The sequence below is a fragment of the Sardina pilchardus genome, chromosome 7 (assembly GCF_963854185.1).
Source record: "Sardina pilchardus chromosome 7, fSarPil1.1, whole genome shotgun sequence".
Taxonomy (NCBI): Eukaryota; Metazoa; Chordata; class Actinopteri; order Clupeiformes; family Clupeidae; genus Sardina; species Sardina pilchardus.
In genome coordinates, this window is record NC_085000.1 from 11,907,168 (window position 1) to 11,912,167 (window position 5,000).

At 48.0% G+C, this 5,000-nt stretch overlaps 1 protein-coding gene across 1 annotated transcript in view; it reads right to left on the reverse strand.

Annotated features, from left to right (window-relative positions):
* LOC134087329 (rho-related GTP-binding protein RhoA-D) overlaps nt 1-5,000 on the reverse strand; it is a 20,027-nt gene that overhangs the window by 14,154 nt on the left and 873 nt on the right. The window lies entirely within an intron of this gene.

The window sequence follows — 5,000 nt, forward strand, 5'->3', positions numbered from 1 at the left end:
CCATTTTCTAAACTGCATCCAGCAATCAAGTTTTGTGTGAGTGAGAGTGAGAGTGAGAGTGAGCTCCGAGGTTCACCCATGTCTGATGTTCCCAGGCTTCTTGACGTGTGTGTGTGTGTGTGTGTGTGTGTGTGTGTGAGAGAGAGAGAGAAAAGGAAAAGACACACACTCCTGTCCAGTCCTACAGTCACTGACCCCTGGGGGTCCTTGGACACACACTTTTCTCTCCTTCTCTCCCTCTCTCTCTCTCTCTCACTCACTCTTATCTTGATTCTCATCATCCATTCCTCTCCTCATGTGACTGATGCTGACCCTGGATACAGAGGGTAGGACTGGACGGCCACATGTCAAGACAGGACAAGAGGGTGTGTGTTTGTGTGTGTGTCTGTGTATGTGTGTGTGTGTGTGTGTACAGATGTCAAGGCAGCACCAATAAGGCAGGACAAGTGTGTGTGTGTGTGTGTGTGTGTGTGTGTGTGTGTGTGTTGTCAGACAGTTGTCAACGCAGCATCACTAAGGGGGGGACAAAGAAAAAACGAGGAAAAATGAGGCCATGTTTGTGTACACTATGTGTGTGTGTGTGTGTGTATGTGTGTGTGTTTGGTGCGCTCTACATGTTGTTTGTGGGGTCTTTCACCAGCGCCCCATTTTCAGTCAGGCACGCTGTGGTGTGCCCTGGGGGCCTCGCAGGAGGAGGAGGAGGAGGGTCATTAACTCCAACGGGCTCTTCATCACGCCATCACAACCCCATACAGCATGCTGGGACACTAATGCACCGGGGCCACTGGAGGGGTGTGTGTGTGTGTGTGTGAGAGAGAGAGAGAGAGAGAGAGTGAGAGAGAGATTGTGTGTGTGTGTGTGTGTGAGTGTGTGTGTGAGAGAGAGTGAGAGTGAGAGTGAGAGTGAGAGTGAGAGTGAGAGAGTGCGAGTGTGTGTGAGAGAGAGAGAGAGTGAGTGAGAGTGAGTTTGTGTGTGTGTGTGTGTGTGTTTCCGAAAGATAGTGTGTGTGTGAGAGAGGGGATGGGTGTGTATGTTTGAGTGTGTTTGAGTGTGTGTGTGTGTGTGTGTGTGTGTGTGTGTGTGTGTGTGTGTGTGTGTGTGTGTGTGTGTGTGTGTGTGTGTGTGTGTGAGAGAGAGAGAGAGAGAAGGGGTAGGTGGGTATGTATGTCTCTGTTTGTGTGTGTGTGTGTGTGTGTGTGTGTGTGTGTGTGAGAGTGAGAGAGAGAGATAAAGAGACTGAGAGAGAGAAAGAGAAGGGGTTTGCGGGTTTGTATGTCTCTGTGTGTGTGTGTGTGTGTGTGTGTGAGAGAGAGAGAGAGTGTAAAGCAAGGTCAGTCTGCTGCCTCTAGGCCCTCGTGAGAGGAGTAAGAGAAGTTGTCCAGGCTAAAGTAGGACACCCTGGGCTCTGCCGTGTGTGTGTGTGTGTGTGTGTGTGTGTGTGTGTGTGTGTGTGTGTGTGTCCAGGGAGAGAATGAGAGGCAGGGGTCAGCAACAGCAGGAGGAGTGGGTGTGTGAGTGTTGGTGTGTGTGTGTGGTGTGTGGTTGTGTGGTTGTGTGTGTGTGTGTGTGTGGTTGTGTGGTGTGTGGTTGTGTGTGTGTGTGTGTGTCCAGGGAGAGAATAAGAGGCAGGGGTCAGCAACAGCAGGAGTGGGTATCTACAGCGTCTATGGTTCAGTGGGTGTGGTTTCAGTGACATCACTAGAGATAAAGCATGCATGTGATTTGTAGTGGTCAGGTGCCCAAGTGTGTGTGTGTGTGTGTGTGTGTGTGTGTCCAGAGTGTGTGTGTCCGTTACGCTGATAAAGTTGCTCAGGACATTCCTGTGTCTTTTCCTTCTCTCTCCTTCTATCTCTCTCCCTCTCTCTCAAACACACACACAGACACACAGGCAGACACACACACAGGAATGTTGAATGTCAAGAAGCCTGGGAACGCCAGACACTGGTGGAACAGCAAGTGGAACTTGGGAGCTCTCTCTCTCACACACACACGCACACTCGCGCGCACACACACACACACACACACACACACACACACACACACACACACACACACACACACACACACACACACACACACACACACACACACACACACACACACACACACACACACACACACACACACACACACACACACCAGACTGTTCAATGGCATTTACAAATGTCAGAAGGCTCTTGAAACCCCCACATTACAATCTGAGTGTCTAACAAGCAACAGAGGTGGTTTAAATATGAATAGTTCATCAAAAATGCGATATAAATCCAATTCTGTACATCTGCCAGACTGCAAGTTTTACCCTTACGATAAAGTTGTGCGTATGGGTCCTGATCTCCACTAAATCTTTACACAGCAGTCCATACGTGAGGCTCGATCGTCAGTGGCTATCAACACGTGAGGCTCGATCGTCAGTGGCTATCCAGAATAACGCTTCTCTGGAGGTGCTGCTCTGCAGTCAATGGTTATTCAGTAAATTCAGTTATTCATTTTTTTTTTTTTTCTGGAGGAGATGTTGGTGATGTTGTTCTGTCAATGGCTACCCAGGATAACACTTTTCTGGAGGAGATGTTCTCCTGCTCATCCTTCTCCCATCAAGTCTCTTCCTCCATCAGTCTGTCCATCATTCCCTTCCTCCATCAGTATTGTCTGTCTCTGTCCATCATTCACCTCCTTCCCTCTCTCCATCATGGACTGTGCCTGAAGGCTGTGGCTGTGTGGGTAGGAGGTTGGCATAAGCCTCCCTATTTATAGAGCCTTCACACAAACCATCCCAAATTCTCCCTTCAGCGCGCGCGCGCATGCACACACACACACACACACACACACACACACACACACACACACACACACACACACACACACACACACACACACACACACACACACACACACACACACACACACACACACACACACACACACACACACACACACACACACACACACACACACACACACACACACACACACACACACACACACACACACACACACGCAGTGAGTGAGAGTGACTGACAGGGTGAGAGATCAAAACTCACACAAACACTTATAAACTCATAAATAGACGCGAGGCCAGTAAGCACCCTGGGCCATTTCAAACCCACATTAAACCCTTCTGTCTGCCAGCTCCATCATTGGGTCCCTCTCCTCCCGAGCTCCCTCTGGGAGGCAGTTGCTATGGGATACCAGGCAGTTGCCCTGGGACACAGGATGACGGAGAGGACACATGAGGGGCCCTTCTCTCCCCCTCATCCCCCCCCGACAACAAACACCACTCCCTCCCTGGCCTCAACCTACTTTAAGTTTCCCCATCACTTCAGCTGGCCTACATGCTAGCAGGCGCTAGCAGCACACTTCGCTAAGATTCCCCATCACTTCAGCTGGCCTACATGCTAACATCCTCTGGAAGATAAAAGACGTTTTCCTGTCTAAAAAGGAAATCCCGGGTGACCTGATCTGGGGTGCAGACAGGATAGGACCTCCACAATCCCCACCTTAGGGTACTACTTAGTGTTTTAGGGCACTTCATGTACTGCTTAATGTAGGGTACTGCTTAAAGCTTAGGGTACTGCTTAGAGCTTAGGGCACTGCTTAGAGCTTAGGGCACTGCTTAGTGTTTTAGGCCCTAAAACACTAAGCAGTACCCTAAGCTCTAAGCAGTGCCCTAAGCTCTAAGCAGTACCCTAAGCTCTAACCAGTACCCTAAGCTCTAAGCAGTACCCTAAAACATTAAGCAGTACATTTAGGGCACTTCATGTACTGCTTAATGTTTTAGGGTACTGCTTAGAGCTTTAGGGTACTACTTAGCGTTTTAGGGTACTGTCTGAACTAGGGCAAATCGATCGGTTGTCACATATGAAATAAATCAACAAATATTTTGCTATCAGTTACTTTGTTGGTGCCATTTCTAAGGAAACAAACTCTCTGATTACAGCTTCTGAAACTTGAATACTTTCAGCTACTTACTCCACTTAAATTCAGGCATTTGAGGACATAATATTGGGCGTTGGGAAACACTGATCAAAATGTTTTCACCATTTTTATCAATCAAAATAACAAATCGAGAACATAACAGACACATAAATCGACTGTGAAAATAATCGTTAGTTGCAGCTCACTGTGTTCAAGCGTCACCTCGTTTTGTAAAAGTAAGAGTCAGGATGTCACAACTAAGAGTTCATGCCGGGACTGGACAAAATCCTTACCACTCCTGTAGGGCATAATTAGGATAAATGGGCAAATCTGGTTATGTAATAGTGACCGTCCGTTTCACACAGGATTACGACTGGTCATGGACTCATTTTCAAAGAGCTTACTCTAACTCTGTCCTCAGATCAGTAAAACTGGGCAGTTTGGCTCAGGAATGAGCATAGCAAAAGATGTGTGCTAATTTCACTGCATCCGCAGTGACTACTGTATGCTTTGAAAGTAGGGGTGAAATGAGTGTCACAGTGTGTGTGTGTGTGTGTGTGTGTGTGTGTGTGTGTGTGTCTGTGTGTGTGTGTGTGTGTGTGTGTGTGTGTGTGTGTGTGTGTGTGTGTGTGTGTGTGTGTGTATGTGAGAGAGAGAGAGAGAGAGAGAAAGAAAGAGGGTTTGTATGTGTGTCTGTGTGTGTGAGAGAGAGTTTGTGTGTGAGAGAGAGGGGAGAGGGAGAGGGAGAGGGAGAGAGAGAGAGAGAGAGAGAGAGAGAGAGAGAGAGAGAGAGAGAGAGAGAGAGAGAGAGAGAGAGAAAGTGTGTCATATCTGGGTGTGGTGATGTCGTCTGTCCCTGTTGGTCTGCTCGTTTGACCCGCTGGGACGGGATGCAGGTCCCACACCAAAACAAACTTCCTCCATTGGCCCGGGGTGTGGGATGAGTCAAAAGCCAATTAAACTTTAGAAGATAAACTTTATAGGCTGTAAAACTTTAAGAAATGAGCTAGGTTATTGCCTGATGTTCCTGATGATCAGGACGGTAGAATACATTTTCAGTTACAGCATCTAATGTAGCCTCACGGCAG